The following is a 12,952-nucleotide window of genomic DNA, read 5'->3' as shown; positions in this document are numbered from 1 at the left end:
TACAGTAGTGTAACCCAGAGAAACCTCGGATCAGCAGAGGGTTTTAGGAAAGGAAAACCTGCTGCCTGCTGCAGAGCTACGGAAAATAAATGGTTCAAAAGATGAATTAAAACTACAGACAGATGAGACTTCATTATGCACAGAAATCAGACATGTGTTGCTGTGCAGCAGCTAGAAATGGAGAATTGATTAAAATAAATCTTTATGTTCGTATTACTCTGAAACAGACTTCATGGGATTCAAAAAAGCAACATATCTCCCTGGAGTTGGGTCTGCTCAGAGGTGATTTACACAGAGTCAGCGTGTCGATGTACACAGGAAGTCCCAATTCCCTCCCCACTCTCACTCCTCTCGTCCTCTCTGGTCCCAGGAGGAGTTTTCTGCTGTTCCTCTGAATGTATTGGAGGTTCTCTATTTGCACGTTGATGAATGCAAATGGAAACTACATGAGTCTCGTTAGATACCAGTTTAAGGAAAACAGGAAATAATGAGGAAAGACACGACAGACAGAGATGTACATTAATACTGGTGAACAAATGTCTTTCATCTGGAGATTTATATCTATCAAATATATATATATAAAAAAGGAACAGAACGTGATCAAATCTGCTAAAACTAGTAATTGTAGCAGTCCAGTCAAAATCAAATTAGGATAGTCTGGCCTTGCTATGCTATTCCACTTGGTTCACTTCTCCTTTTCGACTTTACTGGGCCAATCACCCAACAGAAGCAGCTGTGAACGATGAAGTCGATTTTCTGCACTGTTTTAGAATTGTAGTCCAGTGTGTTTTAGAAATGGCAGTGGAGGAAGTGAAGGAAACCGTTCAGTCCGTGTCGGTCCAAATATTGAATTAATAACAACGTTCAACTCGGCACTTTTCTCTTGGTCACAGAGACCAAAACATATTTCTGAAAAATAATTTGAACAAGGTCAAATGTTAGCGATTGAGTAAAATTTTAAGCTTAAACAGAGTCAACACCTCCAGGAAGAAATCGTTTCCCAATAGCCAAGAGGCCAGACCCCCTGTACGAATCAAAGAGTAGAAAAAAAAATGCTTTTTTCAAAACACTGAGATGTGGACAATTCTGACTCCAATAACAAACATCAAAACATGATTCTCTTGAAGTTATCTTATGACTAAATCTTGGGGAATGCAGTCGCTGGAACTTTGAAGTGTGCAAAGTGCGTCACCAGGAGGGTTTATGGTGAAAATGACATGCAAAGATAAAATGTCAAGGATTTTCCCCGAAATGCCAAACCAAAAGACCAAAACAAAGCGACACTGAAATAACTAACATGTGAGGCATTGAAAGCCATTTCCACAGACTCTTACGTGGATTTTTTGCTCCAAACGAGAGTAGCGAAGGACAGACGTACAGGTCTACAAGGGAAACGGATTCTTCTGAACGGTAATCGAATCGCTTCACCAAGAACCTAAAGATTCAGTTACTGCTACCAAACAGCTGAAAGAAGGCTGCCACACTTTCCCATTGATTACAACATACACAAATCGTCTCTAGTGCACTGACTTCAGATCGCTCTGCAATGAAGCCGTTTTTAAAATTTACAGCTACAAACTGTGTTTTCCCACTTAAATCAGAGCTAAAATCCGATTTTCAACTTGTAAAGTCAAATGATGCTCATAAATTCAAAACAGCTGCTTTACAAATGAGTACTGATTATCTTGAAAGTAATAAAATATTTATTATCATTTATGTTTATTTTGTTTCCTGTCTAGTTCTCCAAGAACAAGACAGGAAAAGAACCGTGGAGCTCTTCTCAGTGCAGATGCTCCTTTGCTCTTTAAAAGTCAAGAATACATGTAAGCTTATCAAAACCTTGTGTGTGTAAAATATAAGGCAGTGTTGTTGGTGAGCGTGACGATGATCAAATCCTCGTGATGTCATTCCCACCGCCAATTCTTGACTGCCAAGGAAAACAGAGCGCAGGCGGAGCTGTTATTGGGTGGTGTTCGAACAAACCTCTGTTGGTTACCCAGAACAAAGACATACCAGGAGAGAAATGCATCCCAACCAGATGTTCCACGTGAATTCACTTTAAATAAGTGGTTTCAATTCTGTGATTGCACCTGTTTAAGAGTAAGGGGATGGTAAAATCTGATGGAGTAGAAAACATTTAGCTGGTTAACGTCAGGACAAGATTCAAGAGAACGAGCCAAACTGACTGAAGTTTCTACGGCAACTTTGACTGGAGTAGAAAGCCAGTGATGTTGTTTTCACTCAGGTTATTATCATACTATTTATACCTGGTGGTAATCAGTCATAAGTAACAAGTTTCACTGTTGTTCCTAACTATGGTTTCTCATTCCCGTCTTTCACAACCCCATTTGGAAAGACAATAAGGAAGGATTGACTGTGATGTATAGCCATTTATTCAAGCAGATTGACTTTTGCTTCTTTGGATATTGAACAAAGGAGAAGTTCAGTAAAGAAGATTCGGAGAACTCCCTGTGTGAAACTAAAGTGGATGATGGTGAATCAGGAAGTGTCGGTGACGACTTATGGTGCCTTCACACCAAACGCGTTACGGGCGTCAAAAATGCATCCAACGCTTCAAACTTTCAGTGTCAAGCCTCTGCAGTCTGAATGCAGACACTAAACATTTTGCTCTACACCTAGCGCTTCACGTGTCTGGTTTACATTCAAAGTCCAAGTGAAGGCGCGTCCAGTGCGCGTCAGATGCTCTTGACGCATCAAACGTTCGAAACGGTTCAAATCACACTGCGCTAGACGCTCTGAAACGCGCCACAACGGCCCTCGATGCGCCTCCACATAGACTGTGAATGTAAACCAGACGCACCTGACGCTCAAAACGTGTTTGGTGTGAACGCACCATTAAAGATTTGTTCCATGTCGCTCTGAAGAAATTACATGAGAACCAAACTAAATATGTTTCAGTTTCCAGTTTACAAATTTATAAACTTTCCCTATTTTCATGCTCAGTGATCAAGCTAACGTCTACTAGCATTGGATGGTAATAAGCCATTTCCATTCATTTTGTACTATTATAAAATTTAGCAACATGCTGTTACAGGAGTTGGCCTGTATTTCCTGTGTGTGTAAAAGTTTGGATGAGATACAAATCTTTAAAAGTACAAAAAATATTTGTGATTCCAGCTATCAGTAAACTTCTAATGTAAGTCGGCCATATTGGAATCTGAGGTCAGAATTAGTTTGAAATCTCTAATTTTTCTACTGGGAATGTCGACTACTAATGAGTTTGAGTTAATTTTTCCAACTTTAGACATGGACATTTCTGTTTGAGATTGAACATGTAACAACTAAACCACATCCTCCCATCCATCTGTATTGCTTTTGTTTTGTTTTGACCAAACTGAAAACATTTCCTGAGATGGTACTAGTTATAAAAAGCTGCAGGAATATATCTTGAATGGAGTATTTTTATATTTGTTCTCAGCACTTGAGAACTAATAGAAAATGGATATTAATTCAGCTTCTATACATCTATACATCTTCTATACTGTCTTGACATTTGACCCAAAACAGCAGCTTAAATTCACGAGGACGATTTATTAACCACCCCATGAAAAACACAAATCTGTCTTCAGGGTACTGATCCTGTTTTGTCTGAAAGTTGAGCAAAGCTGTAACTCTCATAAGTCCAACACCATGAATGCAAACGTTCATAAAACCGTCGACTTCTGGGAAATGACTGATGCACATCCTGTTCGCTCTGGATGGTTAGCACATGTTCTCAAAAACAGCAACTAGGAAATTAATTAGCCCTGGATCATTTGTCATTTTTATGTGAGCGGAGTTAGATCCCCCTTCTCCCCACTTTTATAAAAACATAGTGTTACAGGAAATCCACATTCAGTGGTATCAGGGCTCTCTGGCCCAACTATTAGGTCACTCCAGGGATCTCATAAACTCCTAGAAACAACAGAAACACTTCCTAATGCGCTGTTGCCAAAACAGTTTCTCTACAGCTCTGTAAAAACATTTCTAACCACCTTTACTTACAAATTACTTGGCTGCCAAAGAGTCAAACTGGTATGTTTTAAATGTGCTTCTAGAGGTCTTTCAAAGTTATTCCTTTCTTTGTGTCTGAGTAAGACAGAAAACTGCTCAGGGTGTGCTTAAAATGTAAAAAGGTAGTCATGTAAAGATAGGGAAAAAGTGTTCAAATCAAACTGTTATATTTGGCATTTTTCAGAAATTCATCTGGATAAGTAGGAACACATTTAGCCTTCGCAAAAGGTTTGTAATAAAGTGCCTGAAGATAATATTTAAATTGGGTCACATTCGTTTATCCCTTTAGTTTGTCTGAATAGGACATTTAGGCTTGTTTTCACACTTAATGGTCTGGTAGACTCAGTTCGATTGGGGGCCAAAATGGCAACATTTGTTACATTTTCAGCTGCTGCCTTTTGTTAAACACACAAACATTTTGAAAAACCTGTTCACCCCCTCACCTGTGGTGGCGCTGCACCAAGAACCACCGAAGGAAGCAACTCAAGCAACTGAAGAAGACACTGATGTCATTTCCTCCTTTTCAAAAAGTAAACAGAAATAGAGTGGCGTGAGATTTTAGTAGTTGTAGAATTTCTCTTTTGTCTTTGTCAAAAGACCATGAGCCATTTCTCCTGGTAGAGTTAGACTCTTGCATTCGTCTAGGTTGTATTTACCCAGAATGCTCTGCACTGTAGTCCACTTAGTACTTTTGCAGCGCCGAGTGGTCTGCTTGGCATTTGAACTGCGCCAGATATCACTTCAACCAAACCGAGACCTAGGTTTTTCGGCGGACCAGAGCCGAAGTGACTAGGTTGTAACAGCAGCATCATGAGCTGCTCTGTCTCTTAGAGTAACCCAACGGTACAGCCAGAAAACACACATCTTTAGTTCAACTCAATCAGGACACGGCCTCTCATAGTCCTCAGTGGAACCACTCACATCTCCACCCACCAGTCTTAAAAAAAAAACAGAGTCAGACCCTTTGGTGCCAAATTCCTGCTGAGCATTAAATTAACTCTTCATAACAAACTACTGGTTGCTGTGGAGCGTCCATGGGATTGGCATCTTCACAGACTCCAGGATCCAGAACAGGACCCCAGCAGGGCGGGGGAGTTCCCGGCTGGAGGCCGAGGCGTGGTGTTCACCTTCAGACTGAATGAAAAGCTGAGTGGATGACAGTAAATGTCAGAGTGTGAATCTGTGGAGCTATGAGGTGAATCTGAGTCATGACTGAGGTCAACTAATCATTCCCTTCTCTCCGCTGCACTTCGCTGATGAAAGCAGCTTAGAAAAAGTAATTAAAAGCATTTGTGGTTCTGTTTCTATGTTTCTATGAATAATGTTCAAAATATTTGAATCAAATTTTCCAAAATCTGACTTTGATTAGCTCATAAAGTAACAACTAACGACTTTTGTAATCTCTGCCTTCAACTTGTCAGCACTATTTTTTCAAGCTATATCTTAAAACTACTTGAACTGGAACCACCAAATGGTGCATTACTAAAAAAATTAGGATTGTCTACTACACAGATTACCCTACTAAGGAAACAGACTACCTTAGGATTCATCTAATGCAAATTTTTCTACAGTCAGACAAGAATTCATGAATCTAAAGAGTAGAGCTGGAGTGAACTTTTCTTTTTTCTGATGTGTGATCATTTCCGTCTGGTAGATTCTACCGAAATGAACATGAATGAGTGAGTTAAAGGCGTCGAGTTCTGCAAGTAGTTTGAAGTTCCAGTTCCAAAACCTCGCCAGCTTTACCACTCCAACAGTTTAAGGTAAATTCAATGAGATGCCAGAGACGTTCTCTAGCTGCACATAGCAGGTTAAAATAAACTTGTTGGCATTTTTGCCCTCTTACAAGTGCAAGAAGGAAAATCTCTGTTTGGTCTTGATTAGACTTGACTCTGGTTGCACCTTATTCTAGCTACCAGCTACATAATTCTAACACAGGGAGAATAGTTTGTAAAGTGATATTAATGGATTTTACTTTGATTTAATTTGCTGGTATTTTACCTCAATGTATCAGTATATATGCTGTGATGTCAGAAGAAGATGTATTTGAAGTTCATGTTTGAAGGTCTGACGCAATTTACAATAAAGGTTTCAGGGACAGGTGTTGTCTGAAACAGAAACAGTGACAGAAACGAAAGTTTCCGGTACCGATTTTCCCCTGTTGCTGTTGTAGGGTGTTTTCAAACCTGACAGTCGAGAAGACTCGGTTCTAATGGGGACCAAAGTAGCAACATTTGTTACATTTTCAGCTGGTGTGGTTTGCTTTCACACTACACTGTGTCTAACAATCCAAACTCTTTGAAAAACCTATTCCCCTCCAAGCCTGTGATGGCACTGCACCAAGAACCACTGAATGTCTTTGAAGAAGACATTGAGAGCCACATCCTTTTTGACAAAACGTAAACACAATGGATTGGTGGTGAATTTTTGAGGTGGTAGGATGTTTTGGTTGCATTAACCCAGAATGTCCCAGGTTTTAGTTTGCTTCCTACTTTTGGAGCGGTCTCCAATCCGCTTGACATTCACACAATGCATTCGAACCGCACCATAGTTCACTTCAACCAAGTCAAGACCTAGGTTTTGAGGCAAATCGATTGATTCACACGTCCCCAACAGGCTGGCCTTACTAGACAAACAAAATAGAGTTAAGTTAAAGTGGACTAAACGGGACTGGTGAGAATGTAACCATAAAAGAGCTGCCTGCTGGTTTTCCTGAGAGCTGCGCCTGGAGGAGACAATCCTGTGACAGACGGCGGGGAGGGTTGGCGTTCGAATTACAGCCTCATCAATGATTCAGCGGGCAGAACGTCGACTGCAGTATACTGTGCACACAGGCTTGTTGGACATGACACAAATAAGCGAGGTCTTGGAGCAGCACAAACAAAAACCATAACACAGTCAGAGTGAGCAGTCAGACACTGTTGCATGTCATGATAAACATGTCTGGATATAAAATCTTATAGGTTTACTTTGAGAGATGATGCTCCTGTTCTTTTTAGCCTCGTACATAGGAATCCAGTATCAGCGTCCAGTCAGCGGCTGCATGTTGCAACGCTTCTCTAATAAATAACAGTAACAAGGATGATAGAGTCTACACATTACATAAGCACATGTATGTCCCCACAGCTTACACACCCAAGAGCATCATCTCTAGATTGAATAAAACATGTACTGTGGCCGGCCTTAAAGCATCTGATAGCAGAGCTCTCATCAGGGGTCAGAGGGTACTCAAAGGCTTGATAGAAAACATTGGTGAACAAACAAGGATCGTGAAGACGAAACACTTTCCTTAAGACATCAGCAATTCTCTCCACAATTGCCTGGTTGAGTAAAAAAAAAATCACTGCTCACTGCTTTACGCTGCTCGGTATCTGTTTGTGCATTACTGAGAAGCAGCAGCAGCAGCAGCAGCACTGAGTGGGGAAGCCACGACGTCAACAAGTCCCACACTCAACCAGTCTGTATGTGAGACTCATCATTGACTCTCACTCAAGCTCATTCGACACAGGAAGGCTGGGGAGAGAGGCAGGAAATGGGTATTGAGCATGATCACACAACCTCTGAGAGACTCAGTGCTGTGCATAAGAAAACACGCCTGCATGGCTGCGTGTTTTCTTGAGCCGCTAAACAGCATGGGGCCGTTTTGACAAACAACTTGACAGGGAAGCTGCTGAGATGATCTCAGCGACCCCACAATCCTGTTTTGTAGAGCCAGAGCAGCTCTAACTGCATCATGTTTTGTGTTAAAACAAAACATGATGATTCAAACAGAAACTGAAGGTCCCCACAGAAACTGCTTAGTGCACACACAATGCCAAATCTGCAAATAGAGAAAAATGTTTGGCTTTCATGGCTGACTTTTCCATCCAAATTTGTCTTACATAAGTCTTACATGACTTCCACTTTAAATAACCTACAGGTAAAACACTCAATCTTTGAGTATTTTGACCTGAACTGTGCTAAAAAGCATCAGCAGTATGAAAAATGCCTCCTGAGCCGTTGTAACATTGCACAATATGCAAATGAGCGAAATAAAGCCCAGAAAGAAACAGTACATTAATATCCAAGGATTTGTTCTTTTCCCAATCCCACAGACAGGATAGAATCTGCATACTTCTGCATAAATTAGTCTGTATTATATATTTAAACAAACTTTTGTATCAGTCTCTTCATAGAAACTCCGGATAAAAATGAGCAAAAACAAGCTTTAAGAAAATAAATGTTTGATTTGTTAGCCTAAACTCACACACACTAATGCTTTAAGAAAACCCAGCCTTAAATCACACACCCTCTTCAGGCCAGCATTAATTTATCCCTTTTTATGTGTTTTTTTCCATGGTTCTATGGTGTTTCCTCCATGGAACTGTTACACTTATATGCATCACTTAAACAGCACCTAAAAAACTCACGGAGAAAGAAGTTTTCAGAGGATAGGCCACGAGAGCAGAACAGAGTATTCGCCAGAACAAATCGTGTTTTTCAGGACTTATAAATTCAGATTAAGGCACGCGGCATCCAACGGAGCAACCCATCACCAAACCAGCTCATGATTTAGTCACAAAACAAAAGAAGTTGCAGCAGGAGAACATGAGAAGCTTCCTGAAGCATCATTATGGGAAAATTATCTTCATCTTTCCTTCTCCACCTTGAGCAGAAAACAAGGCCATAAAATCGTGCCCACTGTCTGACCCACTTTCCATGAGAGACGTAATCTCCCCCCCTGCCTGGACAAACCTCAGCCTGTTCGGCAGCCCGGCGCGGGGCAGAAAGCCGGGGCCGGGCGGCGCGAGCCAAGCGACTCAAACCTCAGCGTGAGCAAAGCTGCAGCTCAGCCGTCAGTGCGATTACAACCAGGGAGAGCGCAGGCACGTGCAAACACAGAGATTAGTGCAACCCCACCACTCCCCCCCTCACGCAACAAACATTACCCGGATTCACAGCTGTTCATTGTTGCTTCAACGTAAAATGTTCCTATGTAAAAGTAGGAACATTATGAGTTACGCTCGCTAATTTACAGAGAAAATGACTTGTTATAAGCTGCACATAGTGCACACAGGCTGGAACACTTCACTCTGTCATCATGGCTGGATGCAGTCATGGAGACATAATAAATGTGCTTTTGGGTTCTTTTTGACGTGTGACTGTGAGCATTAAGTCTGTCCACGATAACATCGCAGCCACGCCAGACGCCGAGCCTGGGGCGTGGAGATCAGAAAACCTGATAAGGTTTCACCTGATGCTACATTTTTAATGTATCTGGAACTCCCAGTAAGTTATTTTTATCTACTGAATAAATGTTTTTCATAGCAGCTGCAGTCAGTGTAATCGCAGCTACAAAAATAGTAATTCCAAAATCAAAACTTTTCAATTTACAACAAGAAAATATGAAATACTAACGTGTTATAATTAACTTTGGAAATATTTTGCTCGGTAATATAAGATTTCTTTTTTTTTGGTCTGAGCTGAATTAATAATAAACAGTCTCATACGCTTCTGTTTTCAGTGAAGCTTGCATTGCAATCTGCTTTCATCAAACATAGACTAAAAAGAAAAGAAAAAACTCCACCGTTTGTCACTGTGAAAATGGTGTATTCATACCGATGTGTAGTTTTCATACTTTATAGTCTGGTGTACTCAAATCAACTGAGGACCAAAATGACATCAGTTGTTACTGCTTTAGCTGATGCGGTTGGTTTTCACACTGCACTGGGTCAAATGAACCAAGTGCTTTGAAAAAGCAGTTCACCTCCACGCCTGTGGCGGCGCTACACCAAGAACTATTGAAGGAAGAGACAAGAAAACCTCTGAAGAAGACACTGACCTCAACTTCCTTCTTCACAAAATGCAAACAAAAATGTAGTGGCGTCACATTTTAGCTATGGTATGAATTTGTCTTTTGTCATTGGCTACAAGTCATTTCTCCCGCTAATGGTAGACTCTAGTGTTTGTTTTGGTTAAATTTACCCAGAATGCCCCACGCAACAGTTCACTTCCTTCTTTTAGAGTGGTCTCCGGTTCGCTTGGCGTTCACATATCCATTGAAACCTCACCAGAACTCATTTCAACTGAACCAAGACCTAGTTTTTTAGGCAAACAAAAGTTTGCTGTATTGGTCCGCATCAGAGATTCGATTGCGCGTTCACACCTCCCCAAACCAACCAGACTTTTCAGGCAAACAAACCACAGTTAGACTGAAGCATCTAAACAGGGCTGGTGTGCATGCAGCCTGAGATTCCCTGCACTTCCAGAATTACCAATGGCCTTGTAGCTACTTGCCTGAATAAAGCTCTGCTTACCAAGCCTATCAGTTTAGCCTACTCAAGCTAGGTTTACAGCACTTTTATGCACTACTTTTGGGTTTTGTTCCATGAAATCCCTATGAAATAAAAGTTGATAAAAGGTATTTGATAAACTTGGAGAATCCTGCGATCATAGTAACATGTCAAATTGCATATATTTGAATGCAACTGACTTAACGTGAAAAAAAATAAAAAAATTTTTATCTACCCAGTCCACACAATATTGGGATTGGGAGGCTGGCTTGTGTCTTCACACACTGGGTTACTAAGGATACAGCGTTGAGCCTCCATTAGGACATCCAAGCTCTCTCTCTCTCTTAAACTCCCTGCATGACACCGCCGACTCCAGTTTCCTCCCTGAAATTGAGACTCTCTTGACACCAACCATGCAGATCCGCAGGACACTCGCCCTCCAAAAAATGTGCAAACGTGTGTTTTAACAACACCTACATCACGACTGGAGCCCTTTAGAGTAAAGTTCAAACTGTGTGAAAAATTTGCTCAATTGTACATTGTTCCTCCATCTTTACAAAAAAAAAAAAAAAAACACCTCAGGATTTCCTGTGCAACCTTTAAACTCAAAGCTTTGCAAAATTAATAAGAGAGGCTTTTGCAATCCAACACAAACCTTCATCTGACGTGTTCTGCAAGATGGCTCTCCAAATTGCTCCGAAAAAGTTAGGAGATAACCTTTGCAAGCAGCAATATCCTTCTGCAACTTTACCTTGTCTTTCTGATAAATTCAATAATAGTATAGTAAAAAGGGTAACAAAGTATGACATAATAATAAATGAATAATCAGTTTAATAACTAGCAGACAATAAAAATACAATTCTATATAAAGATCTACACCTTAAAAAAGCATAATATTATCAAGCTGAGGATGAAAAACAGAAGCATTTGCTAAATTTTTTCTGCAAAAGGTTCGCAGATTTAGTGCACAGGATGGACATGATGTAATAAATCAGGAAGCTATAGCTACAAAAAAAAAAAAAAAAAAAAAAAAATCAAGCTCGTGGATTTGTCCGTGCGTAGAAAACACTTGATAGAGACGATAGTTAGCATCCGCAGCGCTGCCTGATGACTTCCCATCAGAGTGATAGGACATTACCAAATGAGGTAAGAGGCTGGCTGGACAAAGCAGGTGACGCTCAGAAAACACAGAGGGATAAACCGGACGCTCCTAGGCTGCCGTGTCTGTTATATTTACTCGGGTAAATCAGTGTACTTACTGCGATACAGATGATGAAGTCCTCGCTCAGTGTCTTGTGGTGCTCCGAAGGAAATTTCACATTAATTTCTTCGCGTCTGAGCTCGTGGACCAGAAATTAAAGCACGCAATAAAATAATTTTAAAAAATACATATATATCGGAAGACAATGAGAAATTTTTATATTGTCTCGTTTCTCTTCGCGGTAAGATGACTGAATGCTTAAAGAAATTTGTAGCCACGGTGGGTTATGTTAGAGAGCAGCCTCTCCGTGTTGCGCTGTCCTTTGTTGTGAGCATCTCAACGTAAACACAGAGCGGAGTCGTTCTCTGCCTCTGCGCGCGTGTGCGTTAGGAGAACACCCGCGCAAAGTATGCTGGGAGCTGGAGTATTTTTCATCTCATCACGCAAGTGAGGCTGGTGCTGCGTTCGTCATATTTTCTGAATTCGAAGTTGAAAACTATAGTAGTACGAAATTAAACTTTGGAAACTTTACATCTAACGGAGGTTTGATCCAAATTTTCATTTTAAAAACGTAAATACCTGTTCATTTTTGTTTGTTTTAAGGTTGTAACTTATTTCCTAGTAAACAATTGCCTGTTGTTAATAGCCATAAAATAAAAAAAAACAACAAAAAAAAAAAACGAGTCAATCTCGGTATTGGTTGGCTACTTTTAATAGCTTGTTTTAACTTAGTGATTACAATTTAATGAATATCCACATCCCTACTTTATAGGGTCAACAAACCTACCATTTCTCTACCACAGGCTTCTTGATGAAATGGTGGCCCATTTCCTCTGACAGAAGTCCTTATGTGTTGTGTATAACGTCTGGAGGCTAATTCAGTAATGACATTGTTTATTTTTTAAAAATGTCTTTACATATTTTTAAATTTACTTTTTCTCCCAGCAGTCCTTCTAAACAAGCTAAACTTGCTTAGACTTTTTCTAACCGCATGTCATGAACTTGTAGCTAATATTTACATAGTTAATAATATGTAAATAAGTAAAATATTTCAAAAACATGGAAAGCAGTTAAATTATAATAATAAAGTATCAATGTGGATATATAAAATAAAAAATCTTAATGGGAATTCAGCAGGCCCTATGCCTTGAGGGCTAGACCCTCATGTAATTTTAGAAATTATTTTAAAAAAAAATAATTCTCTAGACAAATAATCTGCTAACAAATTAGATTAGTAAAATAGTTTTAAAGCAATATGTTTTTACAACTTTCAAAATTTTTTATTACAGCCACAAACGTCTGTGTATTTTAACAGGATTTATAAAACTTAAATTAATGCACAATGTTTGGGCTGAAGGAAATAGATACATGTTTGTTTTTTCAAACAACAATCTGAAAAGTGTGGCATGCATTTATCCTAATTTCCCTTATTCCCACACCTAAAAATACCCCAATATCCAGCTGT

General features: G+C 40.0%; 1 protein-coding gene across 1 annotated transcript in view; it reads right to left on the bottom strand.

Annotated features, from left to right (window-relative positions):
- peli1b (pellino E3 ubiquitin protein ligase 1b) overlaps nucleotides 1-11,829 on the bottom strand; it is a 41,270-nt gene extending 29,441 nt beyond the window's left edge. Inside the window, exon 1 of the mRNA XM_044136427.1 lies at nucleotides 11,546-11,829. The gene's annotated coding sequence lies outside the window, so the exon portion shown is untranslated. The remainder of the gene's footprint in view (nucleotides 1-11,545) is intronic.
- Nucleotides 11,830-12,952: the final 1,123 nt, after the last annotated feature.

Source organism: Gambusia affinis, linkage group LG13 (genome assembly GCF_019740435.1).
Source record: "Gambusia affinis linkage group LG13, SWU_Gaff_1.0, whole genome shotgun sequence".
Lineage (NCBI taxonomy): Eukaryota > Metazoa > Chordata > Actinopteri > Cyprinodontiformes > Poeciliidae > Gambusia > Gambusia affinis.
The sequence above is the reverse complement of the archived record's forward strand: the minus strand, read 5'-3'. Positions and strand labels throughout refer to the sequence as shown.